This window comes from Lolium rigidum, chromosome 7 (assembly GCF_022539505.1).
Source record: "Lolium rigidum isolate FL_2022 chromosome 7, APGP_CSIRO_Lrig_0.1, whole genome shotgun sequence".
Lineage (NCBI taxonomy): Eukaryota > Viridiplantae > Streptophyta > Magnoliopsida > Poales > Poaceae > Lolium > Lolium rigidum.
Genome location: NC_061514.1, coordinates 51,277,030 through 51,287,189, shown reverse-complemented (window position 1 = coordinate 51,287,189; position 10,160 = coordinate 51,277,030).

The window sequence follows — 10,160 nt, the reverse complement described above, 5'->3', positions numbered from 1 at the left end:
TATCCACCACGTGTCTCAATAACTCCATTGGGGTCTTCCAGACCCCTCTAGTGTTCAAAAAAAAAGTTAGAGCATCTCTAACCTTAGGCCATCTCCAACGCAAATGGGCGTGTCTACCTGTTCGTTTACGTTTGTTTGGGTGGCCGCGCGAGGGGACAATGGTCGGCGTCCGTCCGGTATTTTGGGTCACGCGCTGCACCTGACGCGGTCAGATATGGATCACGGCCATATAATTTGGCATTTGACCTTTAAATTCAACATAAGGCATATAAAATTATAAAAAATATAAATAATTTTAAATGCTCAAGATTTATTACGGGCAGATGTTGAGCAGGGTGCAGAACACTGGAAGGACCAGGGTGGCACGTCGGAGGGTTCCCCAGCTTCAACCTCGGGTTGTCGGCAGTGGCAGCAAGCTGCAGGCCCGGTCTCGTGTATGCCATGGAGGGGGAGAATTGGATGCTGGCGCTGGTCATGTGGTTGTCGTGATTCGTTTCATGCTTGGAGCTTCAGTCCCGGTGGTTTCTTCTCGGATTTTCCCCTGTAGCTGCAGCTGTTTTGCTTTGGTTGCCTGTTTGACTGGTAATCTTGGTAGTCCGTGGCTCATAAGGTTTCAACTGTGAAAATAACCAATGAATTGCTTCGCTTTTCCAGTCATACCTGTCAGTCACTAAATCCATCAGCTATGAGCTATATCATCTTGCACTGCAAAAAATTTAGTGTGATGGGAAGTCAGTTTATAGACAGATATTGTGTGAAGTTCAGAGACAAATACTGATTATGCTGTTGTACTATTTCCTAACGATAGTTCAAAAGGAACTGTGGATGTGAGGACTACTGAAAGTGTCAATAACATACCAGATGGGAGTTGCAGAAGGAGGTTGTTTCTTTGAGGAAGCATGCCACCAGAAAGATCAAAGTCTAAAGGACAAAGATGATGCCATTGAGGTATGCAACTATTTCTTATATTTAATCAATTTTCCTGGTATCTTGAAGTATTTGAACATTCTTTACATGACATTAGTAGTAGCTTTTGTTTAATTTTTCCATTACCCAGTTTAGTTTTATTACGTGCTCCTGCACTTTATGTGGCTGGGCAATGAAAAGTTAGTATCTTCTTTTGTCCGGCAGATGTTAGCAGAGAAAGCGGAGATCTTAACCAAAGAAATGTAAGTGAAGACTAAAAATATGATGCTAGTTTACTTTCATGGAGAATCAAGTTGGAACTATGTGTGTCCATCAGGACCAAAAACTAAGTGTAAATTAAACAGTTCTTATTATACATTCTACATGTTCTATTATTTCAAAACCGCACCGCCCATAAACATTCGCTTGGTCGCAAATGGCTGATTGATCATAAAATTTGCGGCTAAGATTTGGAGAGAGGACACACATTATTTTTTCATTGTTTTTTTTTTTGCCCGGATAAGATGAACCCGTATGGGAGAAAATTTGTAAACAGAAGCAGTTTCTTTTACTTCTTGCTTTTTTCTATTTACTAGAAAACAGTAGGTCAGTTGTTCCATAGATTTTTAGTCATTAACCACTAATATACATGTTGGTACTTCCCCGTACACACTTTTGAAGGGTAAGAGCCAGAAAATATTGAGTGATTTTCTAACAAAATAGGGAGAACTGCACAACTACACAAAAAGCTAAAAATCCTACCTTTAAGAGGACGTACTCATTTCACAAGGCAGATTTCATCTTCAGACCTGTGCAATTTTACACGTTGAATTAACTAAACATATTCATAAGTATATTGTTTGAAAAAATACAAATTGGAGAACACATTCAAATCAATGAATTTAACTAGGAAATATACCTGCACCGGGAGAAAAATATTTATGCATATGTCTAATTGTCGAAACATAGTTTCACAAGGAAATGTAATTTTTTTAAAGGTACAAATGTATATTTTACATCTCAAAAAACAATATTATGCATATGATCTTATATATTTTCGTGGCAACGCACGGGCAAATTTACTAGTAAAATTATAAAAAATATAAATAATTTTAAATGCTCAAGATTTATTACATAAGATTATTGTCCACCCATTAAATGAAAAACTACTTATTCAAAAAAATGTAAAATGATACAAATGCCTTAGGTATTGTTTTCTTTGGGATTTTCGTCATTGTTGTTGTTTGCAACATTATTGGCAACATGCTCCCACATGTGCTCAACCAAATCAGCCTAGAGCTAGAGCTGATTGTGAATCGTTTGATCCCGAATTTCATGATGCACATGGGGGATATCCTCGAATGATGCCGGACCACCTTGAGGAGCAACCAACTCTCCCTGGCCATCCCAATCATTATCAAACAATGCATCATCTCGCTCTACCTCAACAATCATGTTGTGCATGATTACATAACCGGTCATCACCTCCCACAGAGTTTGCACACTCCATACTCTAGCAGGGTGCCTGACGATAGCCCAACGAGCTTGGAGGATGCTAAATACCCGCTTGACATCTTTCCAGGCTGCCTCTTGCTTTTTGGCAAACATTGCCTCCTGCTCTGAATTGGGATGACAGATTGTCTTCACGAGTGTAGCCCAAGGTGGATAGATACCATCAACAAGGTAGTACCCCTTGTTGTAGTGGTGGCCATTGATTTCAAAATCGATATCAGGGAACTGACCGTGCGGTAGCGTATCAAACACCGGAGAGCGCTGCAGCACATTAATATCATTGTGCGAGCCGGCCATTCCGAAGAATGAGTGCCAAATCCATGTGTCATGTGAAGCAACCGCTTCAAGAATCACTGTGCACCCCTCAGAATGGCCCTTGTAAGGCCCCCCCCCCCCCAACCAAAAGGGAAGTTCTTCCACTCCCAGTGCATGCAGTCTATGCTTCGAAGCATCCCAGGGAACCCTGGAAGCATTGATTGACAACTGACGGGTTGTGTCCTCTGCAGTAGGTTGGCGCATATATCGTTCACCGAACACATCGATCACTGCTCTGCAGAATCTGCACATCGCTTCCAAGCAACTGAACTCGCTCATTCGGATGTACTCATCTACGTAATCACCGACCATATGTGAGCATCCTAATAGTTGTCGTGCATTTCTGATACAAAGACATGCCTACCTTGCCAACTGCATCCTGTTTGGCGATGAAGCAGTCGTCGTAGACCTTGATGCCATCCATTATCTGGCTGAACAATGGTTTGGACATCCGAAAACGACGGCGAAACAAGGTCGGCGTGAACAATGCCTTGTCGTGGTGGAAGTAGTCGTAGAAGAGCATGTCATGGCCGCGTTCTCTTTTGCGGTCTAAGGCCACCACGCGCCCCGGCAAGGACCCCCGGTGACAAGGTATCGACTCGTCAATGCCTACAAGTTGTAGACTAGGGTTTCATGGATAGTAGAGGGCAAGTAGATCTCGAAGGTTTCAGCCGAAAATGTGCTCAACTGCTAGAAAACTAGGGTTGTGTTGACAATGAAATTTATCCTTTCTTTCTCCCTCGACTCACCCTTATATAGGAGGCGGAGCCGAGGGTTTCGTGATGTACAAGTTACAAACAGCGGGAGACTCTCTGAGTTCGTCCCGTATAATTACAAGTCTCTATTCCTAATATATCTCTAACTTCCATATCGACGCTTTATTGGGCTTCTGGGCTTCGTAATCTTCGGGTCGTGGGCCTTCAGTAAACCCCGGATACCTTCTTCGGCTGGCCCATTGGGGATGCCTATGTCACCCGGTACACGGGGATCTGCGCGACATTGTGCTCGTGGATGAGCAACACAGCCTCCATGAGAAAGTCATCCTCGGACTCGTCGTTTGAGGACGTGTTGATGAAGTTCTTGTAGACGAACTCGTCGTCGCTGTCCACCATGATCTACGGATAAAATGAGAAAAATTATTAGTTCGCCCATTTCATCCAACACCTCGCGAGCGGGGGCAATCCAATGCCTCCGTAGGGACCCGCATGCAATGGCCATCTCGGCCGACTTGCGGCCTGGAAGCACGCTGCTCGAGAGCTCACCACTGGCGGCAACGGCGAAGATGATGACGGCGGGAGGTCTCGCGATGGCGAGAAGACCACAACGTCGGCGGGGGTGTCCTCCGACGCTGCAACGAGGCCGCGAAAGCACATGCGAAAGCGCAGGGCCACGTCCTATGCTGCCGCACCGCTTGTCGGCGTCTCGACGTCGGTGGTCGACATCGAAAGCGGTCACACATCGCTATCCCTGGGGTGGCGGCGGAGCGGGCGGAAGATGTGTGCGAGAGGTTTGTGTTTTGGGAGGCAGAAAGGCGGGCCAGGGGAGGACAAGAGCGGATGCAAGAGGCCAGCACCCGGTGTCCGTGGCCACGCAGATGAGTCCCAAATTTGGGCCGGTTTTGGGTCGTACCGGACGCCGCTGTCATCCGTTTTTTGGGATAGGTCCGCGCGTTGGGCCACGTTTTTGTCCGGTTTGACCCATCCGTACATGCGGGCGCGGGATGAGTTGCACCGTTGGAGATGGCCTTAGAGGAGCAAGTTTGCTCCTCTAACGGTTGAAGTTGCACCTAACCTAAAGCTAAAATGGTTTTAGAGAGCAAATATATGAATCCGACCCCCAAAATCCCCCCTTTCCTATATTTGCTCGGCCCCGGGGCTGATGGGAAAAATCCTCTCTATCCACGTCCACCGCTCACGCTCCCGCCGCCGTTCTGCTCCCCACCGCCCTCCTTCCACCCAAACCCACCGGAGATAGCCGGATCCCGCCGCCGGACGCCGCCATCTATCCACAGCGCCTTTCGGGGCCTCTGCGCGCCTCGTGGCTGTAGATCTAGCTCTCCCAACCTCCCATCGCCGACGACACTGCACAACTAGTACCACGGCGTGCGGCAGCGGCAATGGGAGACCTGGGTGGCCGAAATATCCGGTCGAAACACCGGCCAACGCCACCGGCTCTGTACGTTCCAGTCGGCGCGACAAAGAGCGTGGGCGCACGACATCTCCAATGTCCTATTCCACGGCGACGACTGCGGGATGCTCAACTTCCCCCTCGAGGCTGAATCCGTGTTGGACCTCTTCTCCCCTCCGAGCCACAGCCGCGCCGCGAGCACCGCTCAGGAGGACCGAGAGGCTCGGGAGCAACTCGAGGCCGAGGCTGCTGGCGAGAGGTAAATTGCGGAGTTTCGTCGGCTGAATCCCGGCTGCGTTGCAGCGGAGACGCAGTGCTACACGGAGTACGCCGCGAGTCGCGGCCTCGCCTCTTCAGCAGCACCTGCGGCGGCGGGACCTTCTTCTTCGATAGCGGCACCATCTTCCTCCGCGACGGCTACGGTGTCTTCCTCCGCAACGACACCGGTCGTCGTCGACCTCTGCGACAACGACAACTCCACCGACTCCTTATACGCCTAGCTCGCGGGCTTGGACGACTAGGCGATCAATTGATTGCAATGTGTTTGGTGAAATGTCTAGTAGAAGATTTAAAATAAAAGTATAGATTTAGGAGATCGATTCCGGTGGCCGAAGGTTAGAGGAGCAAATCTTATTCTCAGTGGTGAATAGTGCAATGTTTCTCCTCTAAAATCTAAAATCGGTCGGAGATGCTCTTATATGTCAAGTGCACGATCCTAAGGCCATCTCCAACGCGGCTACACAAACGCGTCTGCGTGCCGGTTTGGGTCGCACGCTGCATCCAACGCGGCTACCCAAAAAGCCGCCACGTGGCTCATTTTTCTGGGCGGCCCTGCACCATGGCAGGTCTCGACGGGATAACAATGACGGGCGGGAGAACACGCGGGAAAGTTCCGTGCAGAACAGGGTTCCCCCACGCGTGAAAAGGCCTAGGGCGCGGCTCACGCCCAAGTTTCCCGCCAAGGCCGCCGGCTATAAAAGATGGCACACGCGGCCTCCCAGAGCTCACCCGCTCCGGCGCCCTCTCCCCCTCTACCTTCTCTAGCGCCCTCTCCTCCTCCATCGCCATGCCGCGCAGCCTGCAGACCACGTGGGCAAAGCTCTCCCTCGCGGCCCGCGCTAGGTTCCCGCGGACGGTGGATGAGGGTACAAGGCTGTCGACGGCTGGTACGAGGACGCGAAGGAGGGTACGAGGCCACCGACGGCTGGAACGAGGCCGCAGGTGGCTGGTACGAGGCCGCATGTGGCTGGTACGAGGCCGCCGACAGCTGGTACGGGCGGTGGGTCTACGACGGCTGGTACGAGGTCGCCGACGGCTGGTCTAAGACCATCTCCAACGCGGCAACCCATCCCGCGCGTCCGGATGGGTAGCGGCGGACAAAACGCGGCCCAACACCGCAACACATCCCAAATGCGGATGGCCGCGTTGTCCGTGATGACCCAAACTCGGCCCAAATATGGGCCAGGTTTGCGTGGCCGCGGATGGTGCGCGATGTCCTCTCGCATCCGCCTGCTCGCCTCCATGGGCCTAGCTGTCAGTGGCGGGCGCACGTCTTTATTAAATGTGGGCTGCGAGGGGACTGTCCCTGTCCAGTCCACTTCCCCACTAGCACTCCAACTCCCCACACGCCTGCTTGTGACGGTAAAGCACACGTCCGTTGGGAACCCCAAGAGGAAGGTATGATGAGTACAGCAGCGAGTTTTCCCTCAGTAAGAAACCAAGGTTATCGAACCAGTAGGAGATGAAGATCACATGAAGGTTGTTGGTGAAGGAGTGTAGTGCGGCGCAACACCAGGGATCCCGGTGCCAACATGGAACCTGCACAACACAATCAAACTACTTTGCCCCAACTTAACAGTGAGGTTGTTAATCTCACCGGCTTGCTGAAAACAAAGGATTAAACGTATGGTGTGGAAAATGATGTTTGCTTGCAGAAAACAAAAGTGAACAATGATTACAGTAGGTTGTATTTCAGATGTAAAAGAATGGACCAGGGTCCAAAGTTCACTAGTGGTGTCTCTCCAATAAGATAAATAACATGTTGGGTAAACAAATTACAGTTGGGCAATTGACAAATAGAGAGGGCATAACAATGCACATACATATCATGATGACTACTATGAGATTTACTTAGGGCATTACGATAAAGAACATAGACCGCCATCCAGCATGCATCTATGCCTAAAAAGTCCACATTCGGGTTAGCATCCGCACCCCTTCCAGTATTAAGTTGCAAGCAACAGACAATTGCATTAAGTACTGTGCGTAATGTAAACAATACAAATATCCTTAGACAAAGCATTGATGTTTTATCCCTATTGGTAATAGCACATCCACAACCTTAGGGGTTGTTGTCACTCCCCTAGATTCAATGGAGACATGAACCCACTATCTAGCATAAATACTCCCTCTTGGAGTTACAAGTACCAACTTGGCCAGAGCCTCTACTAGCAACGGAGAGCAGGCAAGATCATAAACAACACATATATGATAGATCAATAATCAACTTGACATAGTATTTCATATTCATCGGATCCCAACAAACACAACATGTAGCATTACAAATAGATGATCTTGACCATGATAGGCAGCTCACAAGATCTAAACATGATGGCATAATAGGAGAAGACAACCATCTAGCTACTGATATGGACCCGTAGTCCAAGGATGAACTACTCACGCATCAGTCCGGAGGCGGGCATGGTGATGTAGAGCCCTCCGGTGATGATCCCCCTCTCCGGCAGGGTGCCGGAGGAGATCTTCTGAACCCCCCGAGTTAGGGTTGACGATGGCGGCGTCTCTGGAACTGTTCTGGTATTTTGGCTCTGCGTACTAGGGTTTTCGGAGACGAAGGAATAAATAGGCGAAGGAGCAGCGTCGGGGGAGCCAGGGGCTCCCTCCCCACGTCACGGTGCGGCAGTGGGGCCCCCCGCTCCGCCCTATGGGGTGGCCCCCCTGCTGGCCTTCCTCGACTCTTCTTCGGTCTTCTGGAACACTTCGTGGAAAATAGGGCCGTGGGCTTTTGTTTCGTCCAATTCCGAGAATATTTGTAAACCAACTTTTCTGAAATAAAAAACAACGAAAAACGAGAGCCGACAACGTGGCATCTTGTTAATAGGTTAGTCCCGAGAAAATGCATAAAAATATTATAAAGTGTGAATAAAACATGTAGGTATTGTCATAAAACTAGCATGGAACATAAGAAATTATAGATACGTTGGAGACGTATCAACGCCCCACTCCGCCGCCATGGCCCCGAAGAGAGCTTTCGCTCCTGACACCAATGACGACGAGGCCGCCAGCAGCCGGCGGATCGCGCCAGCGCTGAGGGCTGCCCTCCACCGCGGTGGGATCTACATCGAGGATCCGGTCCCCATCGCAGCGGCATTGGCGCAACCCGCGTCACCGATGCCGAAACGCGAGGAGGACAATGACCCCGACATGCGCGTCGCTCTGGCGGTGTCCCTCGCGGAGGAGGCCAAGTGGCAGCAGCTCGCGGCGGTGATCCGCACCTCCGCGGTGGAGGAGGAGGCCAGGCAGACGATCGAGGACGCCGAGGCCTGGGCGTTGCTGGGCCAAGCGCGCCGGGAGGAGGAGGCCAGGCTTCGGCACGAGGAGGCCAAGCGCCAAGAGAAGCAGGAGCGCCACCTCTACCTCAGGTAGGAGGTGGAGCTGCGGGCGGCCAGCCCTCCGGACCCCCACTAGGCCTAGGAAGAGACCCAGTGGTCGCCTTGGCCGGAGTCCCCGACACGCTCGAGCCACAACAATGCATCGGCGCTTGGGGACGTCATCGACGACCACGGCGACGAGGTCCACAGGTACTAGGCGGCGCACCGGCGGCCACCTCGTCCACCTCAAACCTTAGCCTAGGGTTTTATCTTCTTCTTTTTTAGTTTAAAGCCCCATATAGAGGGCTTTCTTTTGTATAAGTTTACCCAAAATAGGGCATATGTTTATAAATTTTCCCAAAATAGGGCATATGTTTATTAATTTGCCTAAATAGGCATATGTTTAAATGAACTATGTTTTAGGTTTAATTGTTTTTTTTTGTCTTCGACTTTTGCGTTGTGTCCACACATTGGGCGCACTGCATGACCCAAACGAATCGTCGGTCAGACCAGCGTGTCCACGCGAGATCCGCACTGCCACCTAAATGGGCCAACACGTCTGATTTGGGTCTTAGAGCATCTCTAGCAGAGCCCATAAAAACGCGAACTGAAAAAGGCGAGTTTAGTTCATCGAACTCGCATATTCGGGTCGTAAAATGGTTGGCGCAGAACAAAGCCCGTAAACCAAAACTATAAAACAGAATTGGCATCCGAACCCATAAAAACAGGGTTTATCAATTATTTTTTGGCATATGATCGAACAAACGTCACAATAAAATGCAAACAATTCATGCATAGTTCATAGTGCAGACATCAAATGACATAATCAAATGACACAGTTCATATTTCCCCCTCTCCTCTCACCGCCGACATCAAACCGAGGTTGGCCCACCGTCAGCACCATCGGCACCACCTCCTGGAGTCACATCGGCAACACTAGTTGCCTCTTGACGAGCTGCTCTTCGTCTTGCCGTGATCTCCGCCGAGGCCTTCTTCCACCACTCCAGTTGAACCTCATTCATGTCCTTAGTGTTCATCATCAAGATCTCCCTCTCTTCGACCAATAGTTGCTTCATTGCTTTGGCCTTCTTGACATTGATCCTCATCTCCTCCAACTTGGCTTTGTTCCTTGCTTCCTCTCGCCTGGCTTCAAGCTTTGCAAGGCTCACCTCCTTCTTCATCTCGATGATGACACACTTGGTCTCCAAAGTCTTGGACGCTATCACCTCCTTCGACTTCATCATTTGATCAAACTTGTCCCTCAACAATGCAGCCTCCCTCTCGAGCCTGAGCCTTTCCTTCGCCTTCTTGTTCCCCTCCGACTTGTCGGTGTTCTGGCCCTCCTTCTCGTCCTCGGTGTCGTCGAGCGCAACCATTGCAGCTTTCTTTGGTGCTACTTCTTCGTCCCTCAATTTCCACTTGGGGAGGTGCTGAAGCACATCAAAGCAATGACGCATGGTGAAGCTCTTGCCCTTGCTGCCGGCCATATCTCTATACCTCGCATCGGCAATGCGATCCTACATTTGCAAAATGAACCAAGAAATCGTCAATATGTCAGCAGAGTTAAACTACAATTAGCTAGGAGGTGTTGGAATTAAAAACATGCACTCACGTATTCATCGACAAACTATAATTAGCTAGGAGGTGTTGGAATTAAAAACATGCACTCACATATTCATCGACAGTTGCGCC